At 36.4% G+C, this 12,269-nt stretch overlaps 1 protein-coding gene across 1 annotated transcript in view; it reads left to right on the top strand.

Moving 5' to 3' along the window:
* Positions 1–12,269, top strand: part of GPC3 (glypican 3) — a 430,336-nt gene that overhangs the window by 209,540 nt on the left and 208,527 nt on the right. The gene's annotated exons all lie outside the window — the stretch shown is intronic.

The following is a 12,269-nucleotide window of genomic DNA, read 5'->3' as shown; positions in this document are numbered from 1 at the left end:
CGTGTAGCTTTTTGTGTGAACTTAAGTTTTCAACTCAGTTGGGTAAATATCTAGGAGCACAATTCCTGGATCACAATTATACTTGTAAGAAACTGCCAAACTGTCTTCTAAAGTGGCTGTACTACTTTGCATTCTCACCAGCAGTGTTGTGCTGCATCCTTGTCAGCATTTGGTATTGTGAATGTTATGAATTTTAGCCATTCTAATAGCTGTGTAGTGGTTGGTATCTCGTTGTTGGTTTAATTTGCAATTCCCTAATGGCATAAGATATTGAGCATATTTTCTTATGCTTATTTGCCATCTACATATCTTCATTGGTGAGATGTCTGTTCAGATCTTTTGTCCATTTTTAACTGAATTGTTTGTTTTCTTAATGTTGAATTTTAACAGTTCTTTATATATTTCAGATACAAGTCCTTTATCAGATATGTTTTGCAAATATTTTCTCACAGTTTGTGACTTGTTTTTCCATTCTCCTAGCAGATGTTTGTCTCTTCATTCTCTTAACAAAACAGGTGTTCTAAATTTTAATAAAGTCCAACTTATCAATTGTTTATTTCATGGATGGTACTTTTGATGTTGTATCTAAAACCTTATTGCTAAACTCAAAGTAATCAAGATCTTCTCCCATGTTATCATCTAGAAGTTTTATAGTTTTGCATTTTATATTTAGGTCTACAATCCATTCTGAGTTATTTTTATAAAAGGTGTAAGGTCTGTATCGATTTCTTTCTTTTCATATGAGTGTCCAATTGTTTCAGAACTATTTGTTGAGAAAACTATCCTTTTTCCATTGAGTTGGCTTTCTCCTTTCTGTCAATCTATTTCTAGGCTCCGTATTCTGTTCCATTGATCTATTTCTTTATTCTTTTGCTAATACTATGCTCTTTTTTTTTTTTACAGTTTTCTGTTCTTTTTATTTAAAAATTTTTTAAAAAATAATTAATTAATTAATTTTATTTTTGGCTGCATTGGGTCTTTGCTGCTGCATGCGGGCTTTCTCTAGTTGCGGCGAGTGGGGGCTACTCTTTGTTGTGGGGTGCGGGCTTCTCATTGCGGTGGCTTCTCTTTGTTGCGGAGCAGAGGCTGTAGGTGAGCAGGTTTCAGTAGTTGTGGCACGTGGGCTCAGTAGTTGTGGCTCGCGGGCTCCAGAGCGCAGGCTCAGTAGTTGCGGTGCACAGGCTTAGTTGGTCCATGGCATGTGGGATCTTCCCGGACCAGGGCTCAAACCCATGTCCCCTGCATTGGCAGGTGGATTCTTAACCACTGCGTCACCAGGGAAGTCCCATTATGCTGTCCTGATGACTATAACTTTATAGGAATTTATTTTCCCTCTTTGAAAGTTTATGTTGGCCTCAGTGTTTTTCATACATCTGATTGTAGGTACAGTCACTTTGAGAAAACAATAATTAATAATTTATTGATTGTCTAATAGTTCTTTTTTAAATTTAAATATTGTATTAGTTTCAGGTGTAGAGCATAGCGATTCACTATTTTTTGCAGATTATACTCCATTATAAGTTATTTATATTATAATAACTTAATATAAACTACTATGTATAAAATAGATAAACAACAAGGATATACTGTATAGCACAGGGAATTATAGCCATTATCTTGTAATTACCTGTAGGAATTCTTGAACCTGGGTGTCCCAGTCCTCTGATTTTGTTATTCTTCAGTGTTGTGACGTCTATTCTGGGTCTTTTGCCTTTCCATATAAACTTTAGTATTGTTATCCACAAAATAACTTGCAGGGATTTTTATTTGGATTCCACTGAATGCATACATCATGTTTGGAAGAATTCTTAATAATATTGAGCCTTTCTATTCATGAACATGGAATATCTCTCCATTTATTCTTATACATATTTCATTAGAATTATACCTAAGCATTCCATTTTGGGGGTGCTAATGTAAATGGTATTGTGTTTTCAATTTGAAATATCAGTTAATCATTGTTGGTGTATAGAATTTGTATATTAACTTTGTATTCTGCAACCTTGCTATATGCGCTTATTAGTTCAAGGAGAGTTTTATATCAATTATTTGTAACAATCTATATAGGCAATTATGTCATTTGTGAACAAAGGCAGTTTATTTTTTCCTTCCCAATCTGTGTGCCTTTCATTTCCTTATCTTGTCTTATTGCATTAGGTAGGACTTTAAGTACAATGTTAAAAAGAAGTGCTGAGAGGGACATCCTTGCCTTGTTCCCCAATCTTAGGTTAAGGAGCAAGCCTCTAGTTTCTCACCATTAAGTATGATATTAGCTGTAAGCTTCTTGTGGATATACTTTATCAAGTGGAGAAAGTTCCCCCCTATTCCTAGTTTGCTGAGAGTTTTTATCATGAATGGTGTTGGGTTTTGCAAATGCTTTCTCTGTACCTATTGGTATGATCATTTGATTTTTCTTCTTTATAGCCCATTAATATGATGGATTACATTACCTGATTTTTGAAGGTTGAACCAGACTTGCATATCTGGAATAAAACCCACTGGGTCGTGGTGTATGAGTCTTTTTATACATTGTTGTGTTTGATTCACTAATATATTGTTGTGGATTTTTGCATTTATATTCATGAGAGATCTTGGTCTGTAGCTTTCCTTTCTTGTAATGCCTTTATCTGATTTTGGTATTAGGGTAATGATGGCCTCATAGAATGAGTTAGGAAATGTTCTCTCTGCTTCTATTTCCTGGAAGAGATTGTAGAGAATTGGTCTTCTTTCTTCCTTAAATGTTTGAAAGAATTCACCTGTGAAACCATCTGGACCTGCATTCCTTTTGGAAGTTTATTAATTAATCATTCAGTTTCTTTGATAAATACAGGATAATTCAGATTACCTGTTTGTCATTGTGTAAGTTTTGATAGTTTTTGTCTTTTAAGGAATTGGTGGTGCATTTTATCAATTTAATCAAGTTTTGGGGCATATAGGTGTTCATAATATTCATGTTATCCTTTTAATATCCATATGATCATTAATAATGACCCCTCTTTCATTTCTCATATTACTAAATTGTGTCTTATCTTTTTTTTTCTTGATTAGCCTGGCTAGGTATTTTTAAATTTTATTTATCTTTTCAAAGAACTAGCTTTTTGTTTCATTGGATTTCTCTGTTGATTTTTGTTTGCAATTTCACTGAATTCTGCTCTAATTTTTTATTATTTTTTTCTTCTGCTTGCTTTAGGTTTATATTGCTGTTAATTCTCTAGTTTCATTTGGTGATATCTTAAATTATTGATTTGAGATCTTTTTTCCTTTTCTAATATAAGCATTCAGTGCTACAAATTTCCCTCTAAGCACTGCTTTTGCTACATTACACCAATTTCAGTAAGTTGTATGGTCATTTTCATTTAGTTAAAAATATATATATATATTTTAAACATCTTTATTGAAGTATAATTGCTTTACAATGGTGTGTTAGTTTCTGCTTTATAACAAAGTGAATCAGTTATACATATACATATGTTCCCATATCTCTTCCCTCTTGCATCTCCCTCCCTCTCACCCTCCCCATCCCACCCCTCTAGGTGGTCACAAAGCACCGAGCTGATCTCCCTGTGCTATGCGGCTGCTTCCCACTAGCTATCTATTTTACATTTGGTAGTGTATATATGTCTGTGACACTCTCTCACCCTGTCACATCTCACCCCTCCCCCTCCCCCTATCCTCAAGTCCATTCTCTAGTAGGTCTGTGTCTTTATTCCCGTCTTGCCACTAGGTTCTTCATGGCCTTTTTTTTTTTTCTCCTTAGATTCCATATATATGTGTTAGCATACGGTATTTGTTTTTCTCTTTCTGACTTACTTCACTCTGTATGACAGACTCTAACTCCATCCACCTCATTACAAATACCTCCATTTCATTTCTTTTTATGGCTGAGTAATATTCCATTGTATATATGTGCCACATCTTCTTTATCCATTCATCCGATGATGGACACTTAGGTTGCTTCCATGTCCTGGCTATTGTAAATAGAGCTGCAATGAACATTTTGGTACATGACTCTTTTTGAACTATGGTTTTCTCAGGGTATATGCCCAATAGTGGGATTGCTGGGTCATATGGTAGTTCCATTTGTAGTTTTTTAAGGACCCTCCATACTGTTCTCCATAGTGGCTGTATCAATTTACATTCCCACCAACAGTGCAAGAGTGTTCCCTTTCCTCCACACCCTCTCCAGCATTTATTGTTTCTAGATTTTTTGATGATGGCCATTCTGACCAGTGTGAGATGATATCTCATTTTAGTTTTGATTTGCATTTCTCTAATGATTAATGATGTTGAGCATTCTTTCACGTGTCTGTTGGCAATCTGTATATCTTCTTTGGAGAAATGTCTATTTAGGTCTTCTGCCCATTTTTGGATTGGGTTGTTTGTTTTTTTGTTATTGAGTTGCATGAGCTGCTTGTAAATCTTGGAGATTAATCCTTTGTCCGTTGCTTCATTTGCAAATATTTTCTCCCATTCTGAGGGTTGTCTTTTGGTCTTGTTTATGGTTTCCTTTGCTGTGCAAAAGCTTTTAAGTTTCATTAGGTCCCATTTGTTTATTTGTGTTCTTATTTCCATTTCTCTAGGAGCTGGGTCAAAAAGAATCTTGCTGTGATGTATGTCATAGAGTGTTCTGCCTATGTTTTCCTCTAAGAGTTTGATAGTGTCTGGCCTTACATTTAGGTCTTTAATCCATTTTGAGTTTATTTTTGTGCATGGTGTCAGGGAGTGTTCTAATTTCATACTTTTACATGTATCTGTCCAGTTTTCCCAGCACCACTTATTGAAGAGGCTGTCTTTTCTCCACTGTATATGCTTGCCGCCTTTATCAAAGATAAGGTGACCATATGTGCGTGGGTTTATCTCTGGGCTTTCTATCCTGTTCCATTGATCTATATTTCTGTTTTTGTGCCAGTACCAAACTGTCTTGATTACTGTAGCTTTGTAATATAGTCTGAAGTCAGGGAGCCTGATTCCCCCAGCTCCAATTTTCGTTCTCAAGATTGCTTTGGCTATTCGGGGTCTTTTGTGTTTCCATACAAATTGTGAAATTTTTTGTTCTAGTTCTGTGAAAAATGCCAGTGGTAGTTTGATAGGGATTGCATTGAATCTGTAGATTGCTTTGGGTAGTAGAGTCATTTTCACAATGTTGATTCTTCCAATCCAAGAACATGGTATATCTCGCCATCTATTTGTATCATCTTTAATTTCTTTCATCAGTGTCTTATAATTTTCTGCATACAGGTCTTTTGTCTCCTTAGGTAGGTTTATTCCTAGATATTTTATTCTTTTTGTTGCAGTGGTAAACGGGAGTGTTTTCTTAATTTCACTTTCAGATTTTTCATCATTAGTGTATAGAAATGCAAGAGATTTCTGTGCATTAATTTTGTATCCTGCCACTTTACCAAATGCATTGATTAGCTCTAGGAGTTTTCTGGTAGCATCTTTAGGATTCTCTATGTATAGTATCATGTCATCTGCAAACAGTGACAGCTTTACTTCTTCTTTTCCGATTTGGATTCCTTTTATTTCTTTTTCTTCTCTGATTGCTGTGGCTAACACTTCCAAAACTATGTTGAATAATAGTGGTGAGAGTGGGCAACCTTGTCTTGTTCCTGATCTTAGTGGAAAATATTTTAAAATTTCTCTTAAGACTTCTTTTTTGTCCCATACGTTGTGTAGAAATGTGTTGTTTAATTTGCAAATGATTGGATATTGTCTTGTTATCTTTCCGTTACTGACTTGCAATTTAAATTCATTGTGGTCTAAGAACGTTCTTTGTATGATTTCTGTGCTTTTAAATTTGTTAAGGTGTATTTTTTTAAATTAATTTATTTATTTATGGCTGTGTTGGGTCTTCGTTTCTGTGCGAGGGCTTTCTCTAGTTGTGGCAAGCGGGGGCCTCTCACTATCGCGGTCTCTCTTGTTGCGGAGCACAGGCTCCAGACGCGCAGGCTCAGTAATTGTGGCTCACGGGCCCAGTTGCTCCGCGGCATGTGGGATCTTCCCAGACCAGGGCTCGAACCCATGTCCCCTGCATTGGCAGGCAGACTCTCAACCACTGTGCCACCAGGGAAGCCCCTGTTAAGGTGTATTTTATGGCCAAGTATATGGTCTATCTTGGTGAATGTTCCAGGTGAGCTTGAGAAGAATGTACATTCTGCTGTTGATGGATGAATTATCCTATACATGTCAATTAGATCTAGTTGATTGATGATGCTATTTGGTTCAACTATGCCCTTGCTAATTTTCTGCCTGATGGATTTATTAGTTACTGATAGAGGGGTGTTGACGTCTCCAACTATAATTGTGGGTTTGTATATATAAGGATTATGTCTTTTTGGAGAATTGACCCCTTCAACATTTTGTAACACCCTTTTTTTATTCCTGATAATATTCCTTCTTCCAAAGTGTGCTTAGTCTGAAATTAATTTGGCTATTCCAGTTTTTTTTCTACTTAGTGTTAGCATGATAAGTCTTTCTTCATCCCTTTATCTGTATCTTTATATTTAAGATGTGCTACCTATAGACAATCTATAGTTGGGTCTTTTATTTTTATATTTACTCTGATAGTCTCTATCTTTTACTTTGTGTATTTAAACTATTCACATTTAAAGTGATTAATGTTGTAATTGGATTAATATTCATAATGTTTATAACTGCTTTCTCTTTATTGCACATATTCTTTGTTTTGGTTACTTTTAATCTTCCTCTCTTTTCCTGTCTTCTGTGGCTTTAACTGAACATTTATGTATGATTCCATTCCTCTTAGCATATGCTTCTTTTTGAAATTCAAATTACACTAGATTGTTTCACTGGTAGTTCAGGTACCTTATAATATTCATTTTACTTATCCATATGCTATAATCACCAATACATTATTGCTGTTATTACTTTGAACAAAGTTATATATTAAATCAATTTTTTAAAAAAGAAAAGGTTTTATTTTACTTTTATATATTCCTTCTCTGATGCTCTTCTTTTCTTCATGTAGATCTGATTTTCTGGCTTATATACTTTTCCTGAAAAACATATTTTAACATTTTTTTTTGCAAACCAGGTCTACTGGTGACAAATTTATTCCATTCTTGTTTGTCTGAGAAAGACTTTCTCTTTTCCTTTTTGATGATAATTTTGCTGGAAATAGAATTCTAGGTCTTTTTTTTTTCTTTCAACACAAAATATTTCGTTTACTCTCTTCTTCCTTGTATGATTTCTGATGAGACGTTCAATGTAATTCTTATCCTTGTTCCTCTATAGATAAGATGGTTTTTTTCTTCCTCTGGCTTCTTAGAAGATTTTCTCTTTGTCTTTGGTTTTCTACAGTTTGAATATGATATACCTAAGAGTAGGTATTTTGGTATTCAACCTGCTTGTTATTCTCTGAGCTTCTTGGACCTGTGGATGTTATCATGAATTTTGTGAAATTTTGGGCATCATTCTCTCAAGTATTTCTTTTGCTCTCTTCTCTGTCTCTTCTCTTTCTGGAATTGCAATTACACATATTATACACCTTTTGAATTTGTCCCACAGTTCTTGGATATTCTTTTCTGTGTTTTGTTTGTTTGTTTGTTCTTTTTTTTAAATCTCCCTATTGTGGTTTGAGAAGTTTCTACTGACATTTCTTTAAGATCATTAGTTCTTACCTTGTTTGTTTCAAGTATGCTGATAAGCCCATGAAAAGCATACTTCATTTCTGTTTGTGTTTTTGATTGCTAGCATTTCCTTTCAATATTTCTTAGCATTTCTATCTCTGCATTTACGTTATCCTTATGTTCTTGTATATTGTCCACTTATTCCATTAGAGTCCTTTACATATTAATAATAGTTATTTTAAATTCCCTGTCTGATATTTCCAAAATCTGTGCCATATCTGAGTGTGGTTATGATAATTGCTTTGTCTCTTCAGACTGGTTTTTTTTGCTTTTTTCATGGCTTGTAATTGTTTATGAAAAGCAGAATATGATATATTGGGTAATAGGAGCTGAGGTAATTAGACGTTTAGTGTGAAGTTTTATGTTAATGTGACTAGGAGTTGGGCTATTTATTGTTTGCTGTATCTATAGATGCTAGAGGCTTTAGTTTCCTCTAGTGTCTTTGTTTATTTTTTTCTCACCTCTTTTTGGTGGGTTTCTCTAAGAACTCCTTCTTAAATAGGATCTGTGTCTTTCTGGTGGTAAGGTATGGGGGGAGTGAAAGTGGTCTATAATATTACGATTAATCAGTCTGTTAGTAGACTTAAGTCCATGAGCTGTAACCCTCATAAGTTTTTCTCAGCCTTTTTTTCTTTCCCTTTAGGTGTTACAGGAAGGCTAGAAGGGACTGGAGTTGTCTAATTGCCCTTCTTCTAGGTATATTAAGCTTTGGTAAAGCTGTGTCCATTGGAGAACAGGCATTTGTTATGGAGAATGCTCATGGTGTATTTCTAAATTATTACTTTCCTCCTACCCCTGCCAGAAAAAAAACAAGGAGATTTTTCTTAGATCTTAACCATGAGAACTTTGTGTGTTTTCTTGAGGTAAATCCCATGGGAATGTGGGGGACCCATAAAACTGAGGACCCAGGAATTTTCAACTCTCAGGCTAGTTCACATTCAGCCTCTATCAGTTTGTCAGAATTACCATTTAAGGGTTTCGACTAGTTTATAGCTTCAGTGGCGTCTGCTGCAGGTGTCTGAGATCCAGCAGGTCTCAGCTGTGATTCTCTGTATTGGCCTCTCTTTCCAGATTTCAGGGTAGCAGTTTGCCCTGTGACCTTAATTCCCTGACGGGTCTAAGAAGAATCATTGATTTTCAGTTTGTTCAGCTATTATCTTGTTGTTGAGAATGGGAATGATAATTTCCAAGCTCTTTACATGTTGTAGCCAAGACCAGAAGTCTCCCAATGTCCAGTTTTCAAGGCTGGAGCATGTTGTGGAATTAGCAAGGGTATTGGTGTTAGAGTGACCTACACTCAAATTCAGCCCCTGGCATTTAACTAGAGATATTATCTTGTATGAGTCACTTAACCTGTCTGAGCCTCAGTTTCCTCACCAAATAAAAATAATTCCAAATACATATGTTTATGTTAAATTTAAATGAGAGGACATATGTGAGCAAGTCATTACAGATCCCGGCATATACTTTGCAGGTGTCTCATAAATGTCAGTTTTCTTCTTCCATTAAGGTACCTGTGCTTGAAAACAAAGACTGGAGTCCAACCCATTGTGTGGCATTTATCCTAGGAATTTAAAAAGTTCTTATGAAGTATTTGCCATTCTTACAATGCTGGAAAAACTACCTTGAAAAAAGTAACCAGCCTTTATAAGGACTGTTTTATTCTTAAGGGCTTGAAGGGAACTCAATGGTTCATTTATTCCTGTCTTCCAACTACAAGTAGACTCTCCTTTTTAAAAACAATCCAGTCATTTACCGAAAAGGCCCATGAAAACACATTTCTTTCTGTCTAGGTCTGGGTAAAGAAACATCAGCACCAAGTACTAAGGACAGTCATTTTGCTACGGTTATAGGATATATGTCCTGGGTTGGGATGGGGGAGAACTTACTGAACCATTTAAAGAGAGGTGATAGCCTGATTGCACACTTTACATATCAAACCATATTGGAGAGTTGTGTCCCTTTTTGGGCACCATAATTTAAGAAGGAAGTTGATAACAGTAGAGTGTGTCCAAATAGGGGTGACCAGAATAGTGATGGGGGCAACAATAAATCTAGAAACCTTGCTATATTTGGATGAATATTAATCTATTAGATCTATTTATCTGTATCATATATCTTTCTATATATTGTTAAAAATAGAATATTTTCTGTTTGGTGCCAAATTTTTCGTAACATCTCTGATTTTACGTTGTTCCAACTTTTCCTGGATATAATGCTTGACTTCTTCCCAGGAAAGAGGCAGAGGAAAACCTCCCCTAGCTTAAACGTACATTATTATCTGACCAAAAAAAAAAATCAATCAACTGAACTTCCTGGCCCATTCTAGCCCTTGGCTTCATTTCATAAAACCTCAAGTTGCCAACCTCAAGCTGAGCATCACTTTTCACCTAGTGTTGGTTCGTATAAATCCCCAAGGAGCCTTTGCTTGAGCGGTTATGGTTTGGTCTGTTGTCCCGTGATACAGAAGTAAGGGGGTTGGGCAAAACCCAGAGATGTGCTAAGTGGATTCTGAGCTGTGAAAGTTGGAGCCGGAAGCACATGTGAGCATATGAACCCCTAGCCCTTTCCCTCTGCAATATGTGTTCTTGTTATTCTTTCTGGAGAAGAGTTCATGATCTTTTGTAATTTTCTTTTTCTATTGATCCAGCAGTGCTAGTAACAGAAAGTTAAGAAAAAACTTATGGCAGTTCAGTCTATGGAATTTCACTGTCATATATCTTGCACATTAGAGAACAAACGCACTGTGCTAGAGATGAAATTTGCCTTGTAGAGAATTAATTTTAGGGTAGCTTAGATGATTGAGATCCACAGGGTAGCATCTCAGCAGCAGTCTTTCTTCTCTGAATTCATGCTGTCCCAAGACAAAGGTGAAAGTATAACTCTGCTTTGTTGGTCTTTGGGCTGCAATTTCTTCCAGTACATTTCCATTTGGAGAGGAGAAGCCAATGGGAAAATAATGAGCTTAAAAATGAACTTGACTTTCAAAGATTTTTGAGGATGTGTGTGTTGGCTATAGGGCTGAGGGCAACTAGAGTGAAACCGTTGCCAGGAGACACTAGTCTGAGTTGACTACGTCTACTTTGCAGTTGTGTGACCCTGGGAAAGTGCTTAAATTCTGCTGAGCCTCAGTTTCATCACCTATAAAATGGGGATTTCAATACCGAATTCAGAAGATTGTTGTAAAAAGTAGATGTCATAATATACTTGGAAATGCTTTGTAAATGCTAAACCATATAGCTTGGGAGTACTTTTTTTTTTTTTTTTTTTTTTTTTTTTTTTTTTTTTTTTTAAATATTTTATTTATTTATTTATTTATGGCTGTGTTGGGCCTTCGTTTCTGTGCGAGGGCTTTCTCCAGTTGCGGCAAGTGGAGACCACTCTTCATCGCGGTGCGCGGGCCTCTCACTTTCGCGGCCTCTCTTGTTGCGGAGCACAGGCTCCAGACGCGCAGGCTCAGTAATTGTGGCTCACGGGCTCAGTCGCTCCGCGGCATGTGGGATCTTCCCAGACCAGGGCTCGAACCCGTGTCCCCTGCATTGGCAGGCAGATTCTCAACCACTGCGCCACCAGGGAAGCCCGGGAGTACTTTTAAGACAAGGAAGGTGTATTATTTATCTCCATCTACCTAGCACTTATATACACCTAGTACTTAGCACAGGGTCTAGTATATAATAAATGATTGGTAGCTGAAATTAAAATGAACGAATAGTTTTTAATCTCCAAATTTCTGATGATTTTAAAGAATTAATTGACTGGTCCTTTGTATTGGGTTAGGCGATCTCTTGGCTTCATTCAATCTTTAGATTCAGGGATTGAAAATAAAGTAGTGTGTGGAGTTAGGAAGAGATTGTTATAAGATAGATAAACTTTCTAAGAATTGCTTAACGTTCTAAACAAAATAAAAGTAACAAATGAACATTTAGCAATTGATGAAAATGAAGATTAACTTTCTCAAGTGGGCTTGGAAACCCAGTAGAATTGCTCTGGCATCTGCTCAACATTCCTGGGCATGTCATAAACCCAAGGGAAGAATCTAGCAAGCGCGTTCTACCTTGTGAGGGATCTGGGGCAGATGGTGGTGGTACATCCTAGAGCTCACTTCTGCCACAGATGACTTAGATGTTTGGCTAAGTGATCCCAAGGAGCTGTTGGAATGCAGTCTGTCTAGTAGTCTGAAAGTGGTAATAATTTGATTTTTCAAGGCTCATGAAATAGCCTCATTTGGGGTACATCTGTCATGGACCTTTGCTCTTTGGAAGGAAAGGAAAGAAACTACTAAGTTAATTTTAAATGTCTTGGGAAACTTGGTTTCTTTGTTTGTTCTTAAACTATGTCTTATTTCTTTGAAAAATCTATTATTGCAGTTTTTTCCTTTCTCTCATATAAATGTGGGACTCTGGTTATTTGGGATAAATTGTGTCTGCAGTGCTTCAGTTTGGAGAAAATGGGATGGTGACATTATTACTTTCTTTCTCAAACCAATGACACTAATCAGGCCTTATGCCAAGGGGTAGGGGCAGCAGATGTAATCCTGAACCCGTAGTCTCTGTAGAGTAGATAAGGTTTCCAAGCCATGTGGAAGCCGAACTTACCAAGGAAGCTTAGCAGTTATCCTTC

Source organism: Balaenoptera acutorostrata, chromosome X (genome assembly GCF_949987535.1).
Source record: "Balaenoptera acutorostrata chromosome X, mBalAcu1.1, whole genome shotgun sequence".
NCBI lineage: Eukaryota > Metazoa > Chordata > Mammalia > Artiodactyla > Balaenopteridae > Balaenoptera > Balaenoptera acutorostrata.
Note: the sequence above shows the minus strand (reverse complement) of the source record. Positions and strands in the feature narration are given on the sequence as shown.